This window comes from Meles meles, chromosome 8, assembly GCF_922984935.1.
Source record: "Meles meles chromosome 8, mMelMel3.1 paternal haplotype, whole genome shotgun sequence".
NCBI lineage: Eukaryota > Metazoa > Chordata > Mammalia > Carnivora > Mustelidae > Meles > Meles meles.
Window position 1 is genome coordinate 118,957,709 of NC_060073.1, and position 22,932 is coordinate 118,980,640.

A 22,932-nucleotide genomic window follows, 5' to 3' on the forward strand; every position below is an offset into this window, starting at 1 on the left:
AATGTTTGCGTTTAAGAAGCAGATCGTGCAGTGTGTTCTCACTTACATGAAACAAAACTAGTCTGAAATCCAGCGCCTTTTTTTTTTAACCCAAATGTTCTCTCAGTGGTGCCTCTTGACGGCTCTGGAAACCCAGTTTCTCCCATCGTCCTCGCTCGTCAGTAGAATGTTCTCTGCTTCCCGTTTTCTCGGCGGTAATGCCCGAGTAGTCACAGACTCTGAGCATTTGCCGACCGGGGACAGGCTCGCGGCCCTGGAGTCATGTGCCTCCCACCCCGCCGGGGGCCCCTGGGGACTTGCTCCCTCTCCTCCCGATTCACTCAGATCATAGACACGGTCTCGAGGATGAGGAGTCGGGCAGTGAGGGAGACTCACGGAGCCCAACCTCTTCGAGTTCCGCTGGTGGGAGTCAGGAATCAAGCACGACCAACACAAACCTATGGATAATTATGAGGATGTTATTAGAGCAATGACACAGTGACGGGGAGAAGGGTGTTGGGGCGGGGGAGAGCTGCCCGCTGAAGTCCCGCTGCTCAAGAACACCGTCCTGGGACCGTAGCGCAGGGAGAAGAGCATCTCCTTCCGTCAGCCGGCTGGGCGGTGGGAGGAGGTTCCCCGCTCTGGAAGGAGAAAATGCAGAATAACGTCCAGGCGCAGAGATGGACAATCTTGGCATGTTCCAGGGGCTGAGAAGGTGGTGCCTGCTTGTGTCCGGGGAGGGCGTGGCGTGAGGAGGTGTTGCTGGGTGGGAGGACTCCGCTGCGTCCTGTGTATTAACGAGCCGGGCCTTACTTCAAGGGCCTCATGGCTTTGCGGGAGGAGTTTCTTTTTTTTTTTTTTTTAAGATTTTTAAAATTTATTTATTTGACAGACAGAGATCACAAGTAGTCAGAGAGGCAGGCAGAGAGAGAGGGGGAGGCAGGCTCCCTGCCAGCAGAGAGCCCGATGGGGGCCTCGATCCCAGGACCCTGGGATCATGACCTGAGCCGAAGGCAGAGGCTTAACCCACTGAGCCACCCAGGCGCCCCGTTGGAGGAGTTTCTAAGCGGAAAAGCGACACGATCCAGGGCGTAGGTAGGACGAGCTCTCTAGAGAGTCAAAGGATCTCACAGGTGACGGAGACTGGAGATGTCATCTGCGCGTCATCCGGACTCAGCAACAGGCTGGTCCGGAGGGTAGGACAGGGTTCAGAATGAGAACCACGAGTGGTTTCTGGCCTGAGCACCTGCTGTAGCTGTGGCTCTAGGGTCGTCGAGGGGGGCCGGGGAGAGGAGCAGTTCTGGGGGACATGGGTAAGAGTGAGGACGAACCAACTCCTTTTCCTAATTTAGCGATTCCTGTGAAATAACCAAGGGAAGGCGTTGTCGGGCCGTCAGGTGGAAGGTCCCGGAGCCCAGCACACGGGACATGAAGTTGTGGGAGGCAGGGACGCCTGTGAAGTCGTGGGACGAGGTGGGGGTGCGCGGAGAGGCTACAGGGGGGAGAATGGCGGGGGACCGGGTCTGCCGACCCGAGTGTTGCTCACCCTGGGCCGCGCGGCGGGGACACCCGGCTCCCCGGTCTCTCTGGGTAAGACTGAAAGCCATCACGGGCCCTGGTGGGATTTCTGCTCCAGGCTGTCCCCGTTCAAGACCCAGGGGACGGAATGGCCACCCCGGAAGGTCACCGCGCAGAGGGAAAGTGCTGTTGCTACGTTCCTCCCCGGCCTCTAAGGCCCCGCAGGGCTGGAACAAACACGCTTCTGGGCACACGTCATCGGCCGAAGGAGACGTGCCCTGCCTCAGCCAAGGGCAGGACCCAGCAGCGCCGTCCCACCGGGAGCCCGAGTGGAGTCAGAAATCCTTGTCATAACCACCAACATAACCAAGAGGATTTTCTTGTGCAAAAATATGCAATATTTAAATTTCTCCTTCAAATATTTTACGTGAGATTCTTGAGGGGGAGTCCACACGAACAGCCCAAAGTCCAAAGAGGAAAAACGTTACTCACTGGGAAGTGTCTCCCTCCCAGCTCCCTGCCGTCTTTCCCGGGCGTGAGCCCGGCCGCCAGCGCCCACGTCTGCCCGTCTGTGCTGCGCACTCACGAGCGTGTCCCTCAGCCTCGTTTCACCCCCAAATGTAACCGTATTTGATTTTGCGAACAACAGTGTAACGAGCCCCCTTCATCTGCCGTGTCAGAGCGAGGGCTCCCGCGGGAAACGGCCGCGCGGACGGGAGGCGAGAGGAGGCCGGGCCGGCACAGCGGCTCCCTGCTCAGGCCACGCGAGCCCTGCCAGCGCCATCCCCACGGCGGCAGCGCGGGCGGCCACGCGCAGGGACCCGGCGGGGGGTGTCAGCAGGGCGCGGGCGGCGCGGAGCCCCGGGTGCTCCCCGCAAGCGATGAATCGCGGAGCACGACACCAAACACGGATGACGTCCTGGACGGTGACTAACACGACAGAACAAATCAGAAGGAAGGAAGGAAGGAAATCTGAGCACAGCGTCCAGGGGTGATCGGGGCGAGGATGGGCCGAGAGGCTCGCAGACTAACGGGAAACGTCCGAGGACCGTCCCCAAGGGCTTCCTCTCTGCGGTTCGGCTCCGCACTCAGAATGACGCTGTGGCCTTCAGGCTGGATGTCGCGGGGGCCTGGAAGCTGCAGCCTTTACCTCTCTCTTCAGTACGTGGTCTCTGGCCACCAAACAGGGCTCCACTCCCCTCTGGTCGAGCTGCCCCGGTCCCGGGCCGCACGGAGTCAGGCGCTGTGGGAAAGAGCGAGGACCCCGTGACTGGCTGAGACGCGTGAAGGTGGGAGGCGGCTAACCCCAACCTCACACGCTGCTGTGGCTGGGGGGCGGGGCAGGGACAGAAGGGACGGAGAGACCGCAGCATCGGCGTTTTCCAGCTCAAATGGTGGGAGGTGAGAAAGGGCAAAGTGTGCACAGTCTTGGGAGATGCTTCCCAGATGGCTCCCTTCCGTGTCCGGGCTGCCGGATGCCGTCATCTGGCTGAGGGGTGAGAAAAAGTGGGCTCCCCATCTATCGCTCCGTACAAGGAGCTTTACATGTACAGGACTGGCTGGTCCTCGCCGGAACTGTGGCGGACAGTGCCGTCTGCCTGCCACAGAAACGGTGGCTCAGAAGGATGGCCCTTCCCGGGGTCAGCAACAGGCCCACGGTCAACAGGAGTCCGCGCCAGAACTCTCCGGCTCCCAACATCTTGCTTCCTGACGCTAGATCAGTAGACCATTCTCAGGTCAACCCAGTCTCGTTTCACTTTGTCCCCACTAATTAATGTCATTGCTTTCACAGCCACACAAGTTCGCTGAGCTTGTGGTTCCCCGAGATAGCCACACGACCTCTCAGCCCTTCCTGACTCTGCGGACCTCAGCCTATCCAAACGGTCAGGACCCTTGGCACCGAGACAAAACTGATCCTGCTCACCCTCGGGGCCCGCGGCCAAGTGCTGGCGCATGACTCTCTGTGCGCACTTTGAGACTCGGCTCAGCAATGCTGAGTGGCCTCCTCCAGGCTCCTGGAGAGAGGAGAGACCTGACTCCAGCAATTCCATCATTCCCTAGTGTAGACGGCCTCGCTGGACTCTCCGTCCCTCTTCCACCCTCCCTGGTTCAGATAACAGCACCCTTTCTTCTTACACCCTCATCTTGAAATCTCCGTCAACTTTGACTTGCTGTTTGGCTCACAGGCACATCCTCTTGTTGCCGTGTCCTCTGAACTCTGCCCGTGCCGTGTGCACAGAGACAGCGCAGTAAGGGCTTCGGCTAGAGAGTGGCAGAGGGGACCGTCTCACCACCGTCCGCCGCACGCTGGTGCTCACGTTCCCCGCCTCGCGGTCCTCCCACCGGCCTGACCTGGAAGACCGGCCACCCCGCCACGCCTGGGTCATTGTCCACCTTGTCCGCGAGAGCCTCCCGCACAGAAGCGTCTCCCCACAGGGATCTGTAAGTCTTGTGATCCGTTTACGCATAACCCACTTCTTAGAGCAAGAAATGGTTGCCAATGCGAGCGCTGATGAGACTCAACCCTGGGGGCAAACACATCCAGAGGGGCACAAATCCGAGGCCAGCCATGATGGAGTCAAGCCAATGAGGTTTGAGGATGGGTCCGTGGAGAACCCCGCAGGAAGGAACTCGGGGAGGAACTCGGCGACACTGGGCCATCCAGGCGGGAAGATGGATTTGGACCCCACGGCAGGACAAGACCAGCCCTGGGGTCGGTGGATGAGGGCTCCCAGTGGGGGTGCAGCGGATGCTTTAGGGACCCTTGCCTCTGGTCAGCTGTGGTTCAGGGATCTGGAAGACGAATGCCTTCTCCTAGAGGAAGGATCGAGTGACTCTGGCTTCGGGGAGACAGAGGACTGCTGAGGTTGCAAACAGGCCAGAGCTCATCAGTGAGCCGCCATAGGATGGTGGGAACGAGGCGGGAAGGAATGGAAGTGAGTACAGCCTGAGTTTGGAAGTAGAGTCCCCGCACCCCTCCCCAATGGGCAGGCCGCCAGCCAGGGCCTTGGGATTGTTTGCGCGAACCCTGCTGAGCCGTATTCAGACTCTCATGCCCCAGAAACTAAAATAAGTAACATATTAAGCCCTCAGTTTGTGGTGATTTTAAAATCAGCAACGATTATGTAACAGAGAGCAATGTTAGGTGGGTCATGGGCAGGTGACAAGGATGCAGATAATTCGGGTCAAAATCCAGTTCTGCTAAAGGTTTGGGGACAGAACTGTCCCACCGCCAGGAGCTCCGTTTGTCAGTGAGCCCTTGACATGGACAGACGTGCGACTGTGTCCAGCGTGAGCCTTAAGGCACATTCTTGAAGTGGGGAAAATTGGTCAGGGAAGCCCGTAGGTGGTTTGGGGTATCGTCCTTTCTCTTCCTGCATTTCCCAGGCTCCTTATCAGGCACCACGCGGCACGATCACAGTGCTCCGAGGAGCTGAGGGAATTGTGAGTGATAACACGTCCCGTGTGTTTGAGTTCTCACAGTCGTGAAGTCCACGTGTCAAAGACACCTGTGCAGAGAAATCAAGAGACGTAGGAGAGTCGGAGCCAGACGGGGAGAGAGGGAGGAGAGAGGTGAGAGACAGTGAGGCAGACGAGGGGGTCGGGGAGAGAGGAACAGATGGAGGGACGAGGAGAGGGAAGAGGAGGCACAGTGACGGGAGGAGCAGGTGTGGCCGAGAACCCGTGAGCTGTGCTGGGGACGCACAGAGACACCCCAGTCCCCGGTCCGGAGCTGACCAGCAAGGAGAGGTCTGGCTCGGTGGGGGACCGAGGGGACACCGTGCAGGGCCGCAGTGGAAAGTGACCTGAAAAGTCACTGGGGGCCCAGAGAAGGGAGAGGAGCCTCAGAGCCGTTTCATCCCAAGCCTGGCATGAGCCTCAACACCTGGCGGGAGGTGTTCATGTCTCGGACACGAGGGACCGGAGTGGCAAGCTGGTCCAGGAAGAAGCCGTGTCACTCTCCTCGTGGGAGCTGAGGGCTCGGCCGAGCAGCCTCCCGAGGCCAGTGGGGTTCCGCCTTCTTGCTCCTGCGCCCCCGTGACCTCACAGGCCCTGTGAGGTCCGCCGCAGTGCGGGCACTGGGCTGGGGACATTGCGGACACGGCCCTGCTCTCCAGACTCTACATGCCCCACAGCGGGACGGAGAAGCGAGCGGCCTGGTGACTGGGTACCCAGTGCTGTGGCCATAATGGGAAACTCACGGAGCTGTGGGTCGCCTACAAGGGGCTCGGTCCCACTATCCAGTAAGGAAAAGCACATCACGCTCCCAAAACACTTGTCACACTGCGCTGTAACCCCTGTTTACTCCGTGTCAGGCTGCAGCCTTCCCGAATCGTTTACCGCTCTCGCCTCCTCAAGGGCGCCACGGTGGGCATGAAGCAGCGGCCAAGAAAGGGTCTCTGAGTGAAGCAGAAGCAGGTCCGTGATCCTGGGGAGGAAAGGACGTCGGACCTGAGAGTGGAGAGTGGGGGTCGCCAGCCGCAGGGCAGGGGAGGGAGGGCGTCCCCAGGGCAGGGGACGGTGTGTGCAGTGGCACAGAGGGGCTAGAGGACATGTGATGCTTGGGATCTCCAAAGATGTCTGGTGAGACTCAAGAAAAGAAGAGGCCCCTTTGGTGCCCATTTTGGAGGTGACTGTCTGCAGCTTCCTCTTGTGAACCCATCATGAAGAGCGGGAAATTTTGTTCAGGATATGAAACTGTTGAGTCCGAACTCTGCACAAAGCTCACTTCACACCTGACCTTGTCTTTGTCATGATTCATTTGCCACATTCATTCCTGCATTTGTTCCACAATCATTCGATCACAGCAGCAAGCGCATTTTTTGACCCGCAGAGTGTGCATCGGAAGAGAAGGCCGTCCGCTGGGAGACACGCCAGCGTCCCCTCTGCTGTGTGCCCGTCGCACGTCTTCAGCAGCCAGGGACACACATTACGTCTGTGCGGGGGGGGGGGGGGGGATGACCCAGGCTCCAACAGATGTAATCAAGAGAGATTTTCTGTTATCTATTGCTGTATAACGAAAAGACACTCTACAGCCTGAGGGCTTAAAACACAATCCCTCGTGGTCCGGTGGGCTGATGACTTACAGCGCCTTGGGTCTTGTCAGCCCCTGCCTGTGTTCAGATGATGCCTGGGGCTGGGGACAGAGACCGGATCTCACCCAGGCTGGGGACGGGGAGGCAGGGCTGGAATGGGTTTGCTTATCTGCCACATTGATACCTAAGGACTCCCGCAAACTTGGTCCCTGCAGAGTCAGCAGGAAACAGCGCTGTTTGGGGGAGAGTCCTTGGACTTGATAAGTAATAGGTCAGTTATAGCTGAAGCTGATTGGTAAATGTATCAGTAAGCTTTCCCAAGATTATAAACCCGAGATTACAGGGTTGGTATTGCACTATCATGAGCGAAACCACAAGTTTGATTATGCAAGATTCATGGCTCGGGGCACAGTTTATCGCTTAGAAACATGCCCGTGCAGCAATCATTCTTCGAATTGTATTCACTCACCGTGGTGACGGTCACAGGCAGGAACACCTGGCCACCGGGCTCCTTCTTGGACAAGGCTCCTAAACTTATAGAAGACACGATTCAAAGTGTCATTTGCAATGTGGATTCAGCTAAAAATACTTTGTTTTGTCTTGTTGCCGAAACAATGTAAGTCACATTTCCTTTAAGGAGTTGAAATCTACTCTGAGTGATTTCACCCATCAACCAATCACTTCCCAGCTGTTTTCTTCCAAGAAAACAACTGAGCCTTTCTGGATATGTTTCCCCTTCCGTCATGTGAGAGCGTTTCAGTAAGTTATTTCCCAGCAGAGCTCTCTCAGGTCTAGAAAGAATCACTCTCCCTGAGCGATAAGCATTGATAAATACACATGATTCCTCTTAATTCTTCCAAAATACATTTCTGGGAGATATTACTATGCTTATTGTCCCTGTTCTCCAGCAAAGGAACCAGTCTCCATGGGGAGATCCTCCAGTCCTGCTGGTAGGTACGGAAGCCACCATCCCTCTCTTTCTCTGCTGCACTGCTCATTCAACAGCCAAGATGAGTGCGCTGTTCCCTGATTCGCACTTAGAGCTCGGTGGCCTGGTCGGGGCTCACTGTGTGGTGTCTGTGCAATCCGGGCGTGCCCCCTGGCTCCCGTGAGGAGCTGGCTTCCTCGTCTATCCAGTCTTCTACTGGACTGCTGCACAGACAAGTTTAAGCTCATTTTGTAAAAGCCCTACATATGCTAAATATTGTTCTTTTCATACAAAATCTGACTCATTCAAGAAAAATCAACCAATCTCTTCTTAATGGACTTTCTTCTCTTTCTTCCCTGCCTTCCTCCTGCCCTTCCATCCTAAGAGAAACAACGTTCTGGTCTCAGCCTTCCCCTTCACAAGCTACTGCTCTGTCTCTCTTCCCTTCATCACTTTTTTTTTCCAAGGAGAGCATGCAATCACTCCGGCCGTGGCCCGGCAGACCCGGGACAAGATCCGTGAGGGCTGACCAACTGCAGGAACACGTCCAGGTTCAATTTGCAAAAATACTTGACTGTCTGATTAGATCCGGTTTATTTTGCTCCCTTTGGGGTGACTAATTACTTAAAATATCCTAGAGAGAGGGGCGTGTGCGGGTCAGTGGTTAAGCATCTGCCTTTGGCTCGGGTCATGATCCCGGGGTCCTGGGATTGAGCCCCACATCGGACTCCCTGTTCAGCGGGGAGCCTGCTTCCTCCTCTCTCTACCTGCCTCTCTGCCTACTTGTGATTTCTCTCTGTCAAATAAGTAAATAAAATCTTTTTAAAAAAAATAAAAAAAAATTTAAAAAATTATCCCAGAGAGAGGAGGAGTGAGTGCTGAGGGGATGTTTCGAGGGCAGCGCCGGTACTTAAGGGTGGGTACACCCCGCCAAGGTCCTTTCCTTTTGGCCGTGACGCCACACTGCACTTGTCGGCACGCCGGGAACGTCTCGTGTCTGGTGTCATTACGGGATAGTCGGTGAAATGTTCCGCAGCATGGCTCATCAGCCACCGAGAAGGCAGCTCTAGGGGGAACCAACCTGCTCTCCAGGCGGCTCCTCCAGAAGGAGCTTGAACTGAAACACTGTGGCTCAGCGGAGACGAGCGAGAACCCGGCCCCCAGCCCCTTCCCCTGCATGGGGTCGAGGTGTGTCGGGTGCTCAGGGCGATCCTAGCCACACCGCAACCCAGAGGATGACTTGCTTGCTTGTGTGTCTCTAAAGTGTGTTTATTTCCTGCCTTAGATCCTTTTTTCTGTGACTCAGTTCCGATTATGAAACAGATTCTGTTCTGATCTGCTGGATTTGTCTCTGCTTCGGACAAAGAGGAGCTTCTGTGTTCTAGGTCGCTCCTGCCTCAGTCCTGCTTTATTATCAGGCCAACTGGTTGGACCCGTTGCTTTTGTTCAATGAGTCAGCGCTCGGTCGGCTCTCCAAGTCGACCACCTGTGGAGCCGTGGGGGTGCGCGGGAGCCTGCTCAGGGGTCCCACTGTCCGGCACCCCGCACTCTCGGGAAAACCGGAGCTGGACGCTGGCTCAAGCGCTAGAATCCGAGTCTACTCCAGAGCTATTGCGACGAGGAGAGAGACCGAGTCCAGCAGGTCACTTCCGAATGTGGCGTGGGAGAGTGGCCGTGTGTGGCCCAAGAGCCAGGTGGGGGTGGGGGGCGGCGTGAGATGCTACAGGAAACGGCAAGGTTCAGAGGAGATTCTGGCTGGAACAAATGGGCAGGATTCTTGCCGAGCTTGGACCAGGTGATGAGACGCTGAGAGAGAACAGGGTTAGTGAAGGTCAGGAAGCCCAGGCACCAGGCGTCTCCCGGGAGATCAATGTCTCCGTCTCTCTGCACCTGTGGCTCTCGGTACCCGTCTCTTAGGGCACAAACCTTCACTGACCCATTCCTCCTCTGCGCTCCTAGGAGCAAAGGGAAAGAAGGTGTTGTGTAAGACTGTGGCATGGAGAAACGGGTCCAAGAGAATGAGTAACAGTCGGGTCCCACACACCCAGCAGCAGCCTCCGGCAGAAGATGACCCTCAGCCACAGGTCTGTCAGACACGTTTCTACCTGGGACCTGTGCACAGCCACTCTCTGCGTTCCAGGAGCCAGACAAAGCGGGATTGAACCTGAGCAACAAGTTAAAATACCCACCCTGTGGACCCCACAACCTTCTTCTCCTCAACAACGGTCCTTCGAGCTCATCTGTGATTTAGACAGTGCATGGTCACAAAAAAGAACAAATTATATCAAGAAGCTGAAAAAGGCAGGAGGAGGGGCTCCTGGGAGCTCAGTCCATGAAGCCTCTGCCTGCTGGTCTCAGCTCAGGCCACGATCTCAGGGTCCTGGGGTCGAGCCCCACGTCAGGCTCTGCACTCGAGGTGGAGTCTGCTTGTCCCTCTCCCTCGGCACCCGGCTCCTTCTCTCTCTCTTTCAAATAAATAAATAAAATCTTTTAAAAAAATCAGGAGGAAATTCTTTGAACATGGAGAAGCCAGTGATTACTAGAGCCAGTCGTGGAGGGTGGAAGCGGAGACACACCGGGAGTGGGGAGGACCGGCGCAAGCAGCAGCGACACCTGACTGTCGAGAAGCCCATGGGCTGCCCTCCAAGCTGTACGCTCTGGCGTCGAGAGTAAGGCTCACTCTTAAGACGGCACAGAAGTAGTTTGAGGACACAACCGTGTGGGATGAGGTGTATCCCTTTGTGGATGTCCTGCTTGATCATAACCATAAGATTTAAAGACAAGAGAAGCTTCAAGATTAATCTACTTTACGTCTCAAGTTTTGAAAGTTGAGACCACACATTGCAAAAAAGGAGGTGTCGCCCCTCTAGTCAGAGGTGAGTCAGAGAACCTTTGTTTTTCTGGGGATGCCAGGGCCCTACATAAGGCAGAGGCTGCACCCGAAACCTGCCTCAGGAGGTCAGGAGCCACCGGACGCTGTGGGCAGGGCAAGAGCACGAGGGCCAGCGTGCCTGGCCTCCCTCTGCTGCTGCTGCTGCTGCTCTGGTGCGTGGGGTCCCACGGCTTCCCCGCCGCGACCTCGGGAGCACAAGAACAGGATGCAGAGTTGGTCCAGGTAAATGCTGAATGCCTCATGCCACAAAGGCAGGAAACTTACATTCTCGTTTTTCCAAGGTCAAGAGTAGAAGCTCAAGCAGGGGTGGGATTCCTTCTAGGGTGACTAGAACATGACCAAAGCAAAGATCGACTTCCCCACCCACAGACTTTCCTTTAGAAGACAGAGAGAGAGAGAGCCCTGCCTGCCTGCACACCGAGCTCCCGGGGAAGCCAGACTCGGCAGCACACCAGCAGTCAGCCTGGGGGAGCGGGGCGCCGGCAGGCAGGGTTTTTCCCTCTTGCACTGAATCTTCAAGACAAAAGAATTCTCTGCAGCCACAGCGAAATCCTGAAGATTCGCCGGAAGAAATGAGGAAGAATTTACATCCCGTGTTTCATGCTTTTTTCTCTTGACCAGAACTACCTGCGGAAATACTACCCCTGAGGACTGGAGCCAACAAGCCTGGCAGGCAGAGGAACAGCAGTCTGGTGGCCGAGAAGCTGAAGCAGGTGCAGGCGTTCTTCGGGCTGAAGGTGACAGGGACGGCGGACGTAAAGTAGATTACACCCTTTACTTGGGACGTAAAGTAGATGACACCCTGACTCTGATGAGGCAGCCCCGATGTGGGGTGCCCGACGTGGCTCGGTACGCCGTCGGTGTACCAAAATTTTAAAATGGTTATTTTTGGCAAAGTGATTTTGGGGAATTCTTCTTGGGACTCTTCTATATTACATAAATTTTCAAATCGGGCATAATGTAACATTTGTGAGCAAGAACAAAATAACAAATGTTAATAGAATACTGTGATGCCTCTGGCGTGTAACACTTTCTACCTCATTTTGTGATATTTGTTGACCAATGGGATTTTTCTGTGTTGGCGGACTTCATCCAAGAATCAGACTAGCTTCATCTCAGAAATTCAAGCTTTAGCCAGGGTGTCTGGAATTATCAAAGCCCTCTCCTTTCTCTGATTAAACTACACACACATTGCTACCCCACGCAGACCGAGACCCCCAGAGACACAGCAATGTGGCACAAAGCCAACAGCAGCGTTGTGGTCATCTGGAAACTTCTGTTTTCTGCAGGGGCTCCTCGGACGTGCGTCCCAGGACCCGCAAACGCATGTTACTGCTGTCTTTGGGTTTCAGCCTGTACCACGTCGAAGCACATGAAGCGGGCCACTCCCTCGGGCTGCCGCACGATGGCGCCACTGCGTCCCTGATGCTCTCCAGCCGCAACTACTATGGGGGAACCTGCTGACTCAGAGGGACATGGATGCCATCCAGGCCCTCTACGGTGAGCACAAAGGGGAACACCTTGGACCGGCGATCGGGGCTCTATATGTGGGGTTGAAATAAAGAGTTTTCAGCTGCATCCTTTAAGGAAGAGCCTTCGCTCTAAGTGATTTTGTGTTACTATAATAAGCCAACACTCCAGAACCTGTGTTTATGTTTTAGGACCTTCCAAAAATCCCATCCAGCCAAGAGAACGTCAAGTACCACAAACCTGTGACAGCAAGTTAACATTTGATGCTATTACCAAAATTCGTGGAGAATTATACTTCTTTAAAAACAGGTGAAAACAGTGGGGGACACCTGAGTGACTCAGTGGGTTAAGTATCTGCCTTCGGCTCAGGTCATGATCTCAGGGTCCTGGGATCGAGCCCTGCATCGGGCTCTCTGCTCAGGGGGAGCCTGCTTCTCCCTCTCCCTCTGCCTGCTGCTCCCTCTGCTTGTGCACGCATGCTCTCTCTCTCTCTCTCTCTGTATGTCAAATAAAGAAATAAAATCTTCAAAAAAAAAAAAAAAAAAAAGGCAGGACACCTGGTGCCTGTCAGTTAAGCCATTGCTTTCAGCTCAGGTCATGATCCCAGGGTCCTGAGATCGAGTCCCATATCAGGCTCCTTGCTCGGCAGGGGGCCTGCTTCCCCTCTCCGCCTCTGCCTGCCTCTCTGTCTGCTTGTGCGTGTTCCCTCCCTCTCTCTCTCTCCCTGACAAATAAATAAATAAAATCTTTAAAAATAAATAAATAGATAAAAAGATTTTAAAACTTACCATGAACACTGACATGTTTTTTTCTGTTTTTTTTTTTTAAAGATTTTATTTATTTGACAGAGACCACAAGTAGGCAGAGAGGCAGGCAGAGAGAGGAAGGGAAACAGGCTCCCTGCTGAGCAGAGAGCCCGATGCGGGGCTCGATCCCAGGACCCTGGGATTATGACCTGAGCCGAAGGCAGCGGCTTAAACCACTGAGCCACCCAGGTGCCCCCTGACTTAAGGTGTTCTGATGTTTTGTTGAATGTTCTATATGTTTCTTTAGTAATATATTTGTAATATATTTGTAATTTGTAATTTTAATAATCATGCATTTACATGAAATGATTGATCCTTCAAAACTTTTTATCACAGAGCAGGGGCCTGGCTGGCCCTGTGGAAAGAGCCTGTGACTCTCAGCCTCGGGGTCATGAGCTCAGTCCCCACGTTGGGTGCAGAAGTTACTATAAAAAAAGAGTAAGAATATTTTTATCACAGACAAGTCATTCAATTGCCAGAAACTTGGTGGAATAAAAGGCATAGTGAAGCCCCCTCCCCGACTAACACGCATGCAGATCTGTGCAGTCAGGCAGACGGACAGATGGACAGAATTCCCCTTGTTGAGGTCGCAGGCTCGTCAGTGATGTGGCAAGACGTGGTCTTCCAGTCCTTTTTGCGTCTCATACCCAGGATGAGAAACGTCAGTGAGTTTGAACAAACCGGTTCCTCTGAACACCACTGCTCAGTGTCTACACCAAGCCTGGGCAGTGTAGCCTGGAGCCCCGGAGGGAAGGGCCGGCCCAGCGTGCTCCCGGGGCTGCATCTCCAGGGCCCGGAGCCGACGCTGCAGGCGACTTGGCCTTGGGACCCGAGCATGGCAGGCTGCTGAGGGGCCGACCAGGAGGACCCTGCCCCCTGCGGTGGCCTCTGGTCCTTCCCAAGGCTGGGGGCTCGCCGTGTGCTTGCGTCTGGGCTCCGTGGTCCTGGCGACCGTCCGTCTGCCCGTGTGGCCGTGTGTGCCGTCCGTTCCCCCGGCTGCTCGGAGCAGCGCTGACCCCCGTTAACCTCAGTTCTTGTCTGCTCCCACAGGGACTTCTGTGAGACGAGCCACCACACAGGGGAAGGGCCCGGCCTGTCGCCGTGGCCCCAGGGGCGTGTGCGACTCGTCTCCCGGGGAAGACCGGCTGGAGATGGGCCGGCAATGTGCAGCCGGCTGGATCGGGCCCTTCCTTTTAAACCAGGTTCTTCCTACGCACGAGACCCTTCTGCAAAACAGGGGAGCTCGGTGCCATCGCTGACTTCTGGGTCCCGCTGTCAAGGGGAGTTGACGCTGCCTACGAGGTTGTTAGCAGAGACAAAGTCTTCCTTTTGTAAAGGTAAAGTTTCTGGCGTTTGGGGGTCAGTGCTTCTCTGAGTTCCATTTTCATCAGGTGCTTTGGCTGAACATTAAGGGGACCGTTTAGATAAGTCAAGGCTCTTGGGGCAGATCTAACATGCGTGCTGTGAGCTTCGGGAGGATTTATGCACCTGGGAAGTGTCCCACGGCCTTTCTGCGGGGGCTGGGGGTGGCATATGGTTGTGCGGATAAACCCCAGCTTCGTGAGGGAAAGACGAGCTCCCATGCTGGAGGAGGCCACGGACACATGCAAAGTCCTCCGTCAGGACCCGGGCCAGCCAAGAGCTGTGCGTGCCGTCCAGGGAGGCACGATAACGCACAAGAGTGCATGTGGCCCGGTCACCCGACCTCACGTGGCCCCAGCGCTGTGCCCTGGGGGAGGGGGCCCACCACGATGCAGAAAGGCCCGGCCCAGGGGCACCTCCCTGGGGAATTGAACTCTCCCTGCTCCCTTTGTTCCTGGCATGGGAACCCTGCCGACTGTCCTCCAGAGTCCCAGGCAAGTTTTCATGGTCGGTTTTTTGGTTGACAGGTAGTAAAGTCTGGGCCTTCAATGAGGCCAAGATGAGGCGAGGCTTCCCCAAGGACATCTACCAGCCCTGGGCTTCCCGCAGACAGTGAAGAGCGTCGACGCTGCTGTTCACGAGCATGAAACCAGGAAGACGTACTTCTTTGTCGCCAACAAATACTGGAGGTATTGACAGACCCTTGGACGTCAGGGTCGGATCCTTCCATGGAAGGAGAGTTGCCTTTTAAAATTGTTTTCAGGGTGCCTAGGGGGCTCCATCGGTGAAACGTCTGCCTTCAGCTCATGATCTCAGGGTCCTGGGTTCGAGTCGCATGTCGGGATCCCGGCTCAGCGGGGAGCCTGCTTCTCCCTCTCTCTGCTCCTCCCTGACCTCACTCATTCTCTCTCTCTCTCTCAAATAAATAAAATCTATAAAATTGTTCTCAGACCGTGCCGAACCTCCATCCTCCCGTGGTGGATGGACACAGCCAGACTGAGCCTCTGTGAGTCCCCTGCCTGGTGTCAGTCCCCGACCTGGTGTCATCTCACCATATCTGTCCTTGGAAGGCAAGGGACTTGTAGGACGGAGTTTAAAAGGAGAATAAAAGGAGAGTAAAAGGAGAGCACCGAAAGGAACCTTCTTGCCCACAGTATTTCTCCTTGATAGGGCAAGGAGTGGAGTCCGAGATGAAATTTGAATCAGATTTTTAGTTGATGCCGCTCTGGGAGGGGTCTTGTTGCTTCCAGTCTCCCATAACCCTGTCAAATTGGGACCCTTTCAGTTAAAAGCTCCTATTATTTTCATGCTGGTGATGGGCCCACTCAGAGCTGTTTAAAGCAGATAGAGTTTCCTCCAAGCTGAAAATCAAGGCAGCCTCCACCTCTCAGGTTTGCAGGGAAGATTAAATGAACCCATGCACTCAAACCTCACAGAACAATGACTTACCGCTTGATGGTGAGTGTTTTTTATTTTTGTTACATTGGTCACATGTTCTTATTTTTCTAATAATTATTTTTTTTAACCAGGTGTGATGAAAACACACGGTCTATGGACACAGGTTTTCCCAAAGAGATAGCTCATGGGTTTCCTGGAATTGGCAAAAAAGCTGACGCTGTCTTCCTAGGAGGTAAAGAGCGTCCAGTTTCTCCATGCTCCTGCCATAGAAATGACACACAAGCTCCTTGGACATGAAAGCAAGCTGCGTGTGCGAAAATGGATATTGTTTTCACGAGTTCATGTGCAAAACCACTGTCTCTTTGTCAAATACGATCATCATTTTCATTTCATTCCCAGGATTTTTCTATTTCCTTCATGGAAAAAGACAGCACAAATTTGATCCTCGCACGAAGCCAATTTTGACTATCCTGAATATCAACAGCTGGTCCGACTGTGGAAATAAATGAGGCCTGACTCTCCCCGAGGAGAAAAGGAAAAGAAACTCTCCTCACGAGCTCCGGGAGGCGCTTTCCTTCAGCGCCTGACGTTCATCTCTCGGCAACAGGGAGACGCGGACGCACGGGCGCCATCTTGTTGACCCTCAGCCTGGCCGCAGCCTGCGTTCCTGAGGCGGCCTGGTCTCCCAGTCTCACTACTGAGCGTTAAGGGAGTGCTGAGGTCATAGTCAGTCCTCGGCTGCCACCGCGGAAAGCTTTCCGTCCCTGTTCTCTGCTGCGTGAAGGCATTAGACGTCTCGTGATATCCACCTTCTCAACTGTTCTGTCTCGGAGTCAGGGGAATTCCCAGTGCAGGTGTGTGGGAAGGCAGGATGGACGGAATTTCTAGCACTTCCCGTGGCACACGCCTCAGGTGAGGGGAAGCGGCTGGTTACTGACCTTCTTCTCTTGTTTCCATTTCAAACTAGGCCTTTAAGTCAAATAGCGGAAGGGACTGGGTGCCTGGCCGGGTCCGTTGGTGGAGCACGTGACTCTGGGTCTTTGGGTTGTGAGTTCAAGCCCCATGTTGGGCACAGAGCTTACTTTAAAAAAGAAAAAGAAAAAAATAAAAATGAGCCACTTAAAAAAAAATGATGATGATAATGGAAGAGACTTACTGAGGTTTGGCTAGGGGTCCTGGCGGGAGCCCCAGGTGAAAACTTCTCAGCGGTTCTCCTGGCTGGCTCCAGCAAGTTCAGAGCTCATCCCTGAAGATCAGTGTGGTGGTTCTGTCCCCCAGGGAGCTTCCCTCCAGAACCCCCAGGGGTTTGGGCTACACTGTGCAGGAGGGAGTTTGCAGAGCCTCCCTCACGCTGCTGAGGAAGAGTGACTATGAGGCGAACCGTCTCTTCGGCTCATACTTGTCATTTCTCGTGGGTTTTCTGGTGGAGCTCTGTGGTTAAGAGTCCCTTGATTTTAGAGTGAAAGATTTGTGTACTGTGTGCTGTTGACTATGACTTTTTCTCTGTTTGCCATGGGAATAAATGCGCACTGAGAGAATGAACGCGCACTGAGAGAATGAACGCGCGCTGAGACACTCTGGGCAAGATGCCAAGCCAGGGGTGTGAGCTCTTTCCTTTGAACCAAAGCCGCAGAAGTAAGGGGTTGGTAGGTGCATTCTAGAATGAGACACAAATGGGAGAAAGCTTGAGTGGGCAGGCAGACCCAGCTGGCATGGGGGAGGAAAGGCATCCTGTATGGGGGAGGCCCAGTGGCCCCCAAGTGGGGGCAGGCTCTGGCAAGCACGTTCTGGTGTCCCTTCTCTCCCCCCGTTGCTATGTTGCTGGTGTCTATATGGCAGGCCTGGAAACATCAGGACCCCAAGAGACAAGGGATAAGGCCAGGGCAGTGACCCTACGTCACACAGCAAAAGCTCAGGTCCCTGTAAGGTCCTACGCGCTCTGTCACCTTTGTCCTCCTCCTCTAGTACCCCCTTGGTGGCTTCGTTCCAGGTGTACCGGCTCCTTCGCTGTTTTCCAGCACGTGAGGGGTATTCGGGCCTAGCGCCTTCTCACTGGGGTTCCCTCAGAGGTTCGTCTGGTTCCGTCGGGCTCCTTCCCCCCAGCTTTGCTCAGACGTCCTCCGCAGTGAGACCTTGGCCGGCTTCCTCTTTCAGTATGACCCCATACGCCTCCCTCCACATAGATATAAACATTCGCAGCTGTCCTGCACAACTCTGCCGTTACCCCGTAGCCCCAACACCTTCTAACACAGTCGGTGACCCCCATCGCCTCTGGTGTCCGCCGCCCGGCAGCCCCCTTCAGCAGAGGGTCCATGAGAACGAGGGCCATCGTTTGGGTTCAACTTTGTTGTTGTTTCGTGTTGTTTGTCTGACTCACTGCTGTAATTCAAGACCCAAGTGAGGGTCAAACATTAACACATGAAGACAGAATGGGTGCAGGATGGCGGCAGGTAACAAACTGCGTCACCTGCCTGACCGGCAGCTAGAGGACCCCAGCCTTCCGTCCTCTCCGTTAAGGTACTCTTAACCCCAGAAGGTCAGAAATGGCAGCAGCCCCCAGAAATTCCCAGAGCCTGAGACAGAATGTCTGATTGGTCCTGTGGGGGAGGCCCTGCGGGTGAGGATAAGAAATGAGAGCGGTTTGTGCTGACTTCCCCACCAAACACGCTGCCCCAAGTGGCTTTGAGTCTATCTTGGTTCAGCTCACAGAGAACAAGCCAGGACCCAGGCCTTAACCCACCTGCAGAGGCCAGGGAACCTGAGAGTTCCGTGGGAACAACTGTAATACACATATCTCACAAAGGACTTTGATCCAGCACATATAAAAAGTCCCTGATAATCAATAATAACATGACAAACGATCCAATTAAAAATGCACAGAAGCCAAATCAAATCAAACTAGTCATAAAGAAAGATAAAAATGGCCAATAAACACATGAAAAAAGTACTTCATATCATTAGTTATCAAGAAAGTAAAATTCCTACAACGTATTACTACAAAACCACTAAACGTATTCTTACTAATGACTCACAACACCAAATGAGGAGCTGGAATATTTGTATCTCTCATATGATAGGGAACTTGCCCACAGAGTTAAATATTTACCTGCCCTATGACCTCCTCTGCCTATTCTCCTGGAATAAGTGAAAAACATACAAGAAACTTGTTTAAGAAAGTTCATAGCTTGATATATGAGCCCAAGTCTGGAAATGACCCATTCAGACAATTTCGTATTATAGACAAATGGAAGTGGGTGATTTCCTAGGACACACAACAGCATAGATTAATCTAAAAACCGTCTCCCACACAAGAGTCCATTCTCCTGATTCCATGTATATGAACTTCATGATTAGGAAACGTGATCGATCGGGAAAGAAATCAGGGCAGTGGTTGGCTCTGAGGAAGGACTGGGATTGGGTGAGAAGGGGCCCAGAGAACTTGCTAAGGTGACGGAAACGTTCTGGTTCTTCGTGGGCTGTGGGTGACACGAACCTGTGCATCTGTGAAATTCACTGGATGGTGTGCCCCTACCACGCACATACTACAATGCATCCAGAACCTCAAAAATACAGAAACAAAAGAGAAATTAACAGAAAAAGGAGGTTTTAATCATTGTATAACTACTAAACTAGTTACAGTAAATTTAATTCATTTAAATTAAATTTATTTAATTTAAACAATGAAAAACAGTGGTTTGCAAATCTTCCCACAAACACGGGCCTAGACAGTTCTGTCCGTCCGTTTTGTCAGAAGTTCCTTTCAGGGAATCGATCGTTCCAATCTCGTGTGAACTCTTCCGGAGAGAGTGCGTTCCTTCCGTGTGCATGGAGAAGCCAGTCACCGTCCCGCGGACACTGCGGAGACGACAAGGCTGCCTACATCACTGGTACTTGGTCCACACGGTACTGAAGTCTGGCCAAGAATCAGGACGAGAGAAGTAACAATGGCAAAGAAGGGAGAAGTCACATCAGGTGGAAGGGTCAAGAGGGAAGGGCCCAGATTACCGCTCTCCGAAGACCGTTTGGTCGCTGACCACAAAGAGCCCACGAGAATCAAAACTCTATGGACAGGACAGACATTTCAGTGTTTCCAAATATAACATCAACATGTCAAAATCCTTTATATTCCTATACTCTCACAATAAACAAGTAGATAAAATAAAGAAAATAAAGTACTAACAGCTACAGCAATTAGCAATTTCTATGTAGGAAATGATCTAGCGAAAACAGAACAAGGCCCCAATAAATAAAATTTTCAGACCCTATTACAGGAGAAAATCTGACAGCATATAAGTGTATGGAGTGATCTAACACTCCAAAGATGAAAATTTCCCCCCAATTAATTTATAAATGTAATGAAACCTCAATTAAATCCCAATAGGATTATTTAGGAAACTTGAAACCCTTTTGAAGTTTTTACGAAGGAACGAATACACACAAGGAGCTAAGAGTTTTGACAAAGAACAAAGACAGAGGGAGCCCCAGCAGACATGAAGACACGTCACTGAGCCACTGTGACATCAGGGCATAGACCGATACAGAAGGGGAGACAGACACCAACGGAACCAAGTACGAGCCCAGAAACATGACCTCGGGAGGACAGAGGTGGCATCACAAGTTAGAAGGAGGAACGTGGATTATCAGATTAACGTCTTGGAGAACACCTGCGTGCTATGTGGGCAGAGACAGGTTCTAGCTCTCACCACGTTTTCGTGATTTCTACTCTTCCCCACGTTTCCAGGTCTTGCTGGACACATGCAAGGGTCACACTGTAGCCCAGTGCAATGGTTTGGGGTCGGATCGGTAGTTACGGGCCGTGAATTGTGAGTGCAAGTGGTGTGGGGCTCTTCTGGGCTAAAACGTTCACTTGCCTCAAAAACCCTAAACATTCCAAAAACACAGCAGAAGTCGTGTGTAAGCTCATCACCCAACAATAAACACCGTTAATATTGTGGGTCATACACCTCTGATACTTGAATGCTTTTGTTTTTCTCTCTAAATATGAAAATATATTGTACACATGTTTTTATCGCCCGGATTTTCCACGGGGCAAATGTCATATTAAGTAGTTTCTCTATTGTATTAAGAGAAAAAGTACTTTTTGACCACCACGGATGTGACGCTCTGTTTTAGGCGTTTTGGATTCATCGGCAAAATAGCGAGAGCTGTGTTTGTGGGGATTTCCACTCGGGGAAGACAAAGAGTAAATACAATCTAGAAACAGAGCATGGGGAAGACGGCGACGTTCCGGGGCGCACCCAAGGTGAGAGGAGTGAAGCCTGTCCCCAGTGTCCCCAGCTGGCGGGTTGACACTCACGGACAAGGGGCTCCTGGCAGGGATGCCTGGGGGAGGAGCGGGGGCAGGGCACCTGGACGGCCAGGGGAGAGTCTGCAGCAGGGGTAGCCAGCGAGGGCGCAGGCCCCCAGATCGGGCATGCACCGCCGGGGCAAGGAAAGGCCGGGGAAGAGTGTGGCTCCTGCTGCGTGGGGGACACCAGGCTCAGGAACGGACGGACAGAGGGGCCTGAGCAGAAAGTTCCCCGAGGCCATTGTCCCGATATGCTCAGTGCTGAGAAGCGGAAGACGTGCAGGAAGGCCACAGACACTGGGGGCTTGGCACCCCCATCCTTCCCTTCCCTGCTCAAACACCAGCTTCCTGCAGGGGCCACGAAGCCTCCTTCTTGCAGACGGCAGGTCGTCAGCAAGGCTTCAACTGTCCTTGGATGAAGCTTTTCCTTCTACCATTTCCGCAGCAAACGGCGACGCGTCCGGACTTTGGGGTGCACCCCCTGCCCCCCACAGGCGGTGCAGCTGCTCTCCTTCATCCCCTGAACTCCTCGAGAAGCTGCTCGGCAGGGACAAAGCTCTGTGGGCTGGCGCGTGGTCCTGGGGCCTCCAGACGGGTCCGAGCCACAGTAGGACACGCCGTGCATGAAGCCTGTTCGACCACACGTGGCCTGTCCGTCACCTTCTAAAACCGTGACCCACGATGGGACATTAAGAAGGTGCTTTTAAGAGCATGGAGGACGACCCTGGTGCGGAGGGACTCCAGACCTTCGGGGAGTTTTCTCCGTCTGTGTTCTCGCCTGCGGCAAGCCGCACCTCACCCGAGGAGCGCCGGCTGGGTGGTGATGCCCGGGGGTCCCTCGAAGCTGCCTCGTTCCCTCCTGGCCGGTGGGCAGCGTGGTTTCTGTTCAGGCGGCCGCGGGCCACGCAGCTGCCCCGTGGACCCCGAGCGCCCCCTCCTGGCCTCGCATGGCCCAGCCCAGCACCAGCTCAGGGCTCAGCAGGTCCCGTCTCCCAGGATGTGGGTCACACCAGTCGCCTGCCAGCCCAGCCTCAGGGCGTCTGAGTTCACACTGGGGAGACTAGTCCCGGACGCCGCACCTGTACCCAGGAATGAGCTTTCATCCCTGCGAACACCTGCACGGAGACATCAAAACGCTAACAGGGGTCACCTCTGCGGGGCATCCCATTCCCTTGTCATCCTTCTGGGTGTTTGAAGTTGCTCTTTTTCCCAGAAACGTGTGCAGGCCTGTATCACCGGACTCTTTCATGATGTCTAAAGTAAGTCCTTGGAGGAGCACGTCGGTTTATGAACTACTTGTCATCGTCAGAGCCCACGCCGTCCCACGAGAGGGTCTCACAGCCACCGTCCGGCCGCTGGCCGCTGTGGGCTGGGCACTTCCCATGCCTGCCTTCCGGTGTCCCTGGGACGTTGGGTGCTGTTGTCCCCACCGGGGACACTTGGGGAGACCGAGGCGTCGGAGGTGTGTGCAGGACCCCACAGCGGCGCAGTTCCTCGGGGATGTGCGCCGGCAGCGCGGAGACCGCGGAGCTTGTCCAAGGTCAAGGGAGGGGTACGGAGAATGGAAGGTCCAGCCCGGGGCTACGGACGTCAGCCCTACATGTGAAAGAGAAAGTGGTCGCCTGTGACCGCAGCCTGGCCACCTCAGGCTTCTCCGTCCCCGTGTCCTTGGCAATCACACTTCGGAACCTGGGAGAGGGATAACCTGAAATATTCCTACGGTGACCTCCGTGTGACATTTAAAGGAGCAGCTCCTGGGGTGAAAGGTCAACCCCAGGCTGTGACCTTGTCGAGCTTTAATGGAGAGGGCTTCGGGTTAGAGTTACGATATGCGTCCCCCATCCCCGCACAGTACACGCCTGCTGGCTGTGTGACCTTGGATCATTCACTTGACCTCTCTGAGCCCGTTCCTGCTTCAGACTCAGGAGACCTCCATGAAAGGGACTTCACAAAGGCACTTGGGACCACACCCGACTTGCACCGGGTGCTGAGTAGAGTCGAGTGACACATTCTTGGTGCTGAAAGTCCGAACGGGGACCAGATCGCCCCGGCATTCTGGGACAGGCAGACCGCAGACCCCGCACATGTCCGGACCACCCCTCCCTTCCCACTGAGAATGACTGCCCGTCCTAGGCAGAGTAAGGACTCCGAGGGACCTCGTCCTACTCCCCGAGGCCAGTGAATAGTTACTTCATGGGGCAAAGGAGCCTTGGCAGGTGCGGCGGAGGAGGAGG

At 54.1% G+C, this 22,932-nt stretch overlaps 1 pseudogene; it reads left to right on the forward strand.

Annotated features, from left to right (window-relative positions):
- The first annotated feature begins 9,981 nt into the window (after positions 1-9,981).
- On the forward strand, positions 9,982-16,573 carry LOC123948859 (annotated as a pseudogene).
- The last annotated feature ends 6,359 nt before the right edge of the window (positions 16,574-22,932 follow it).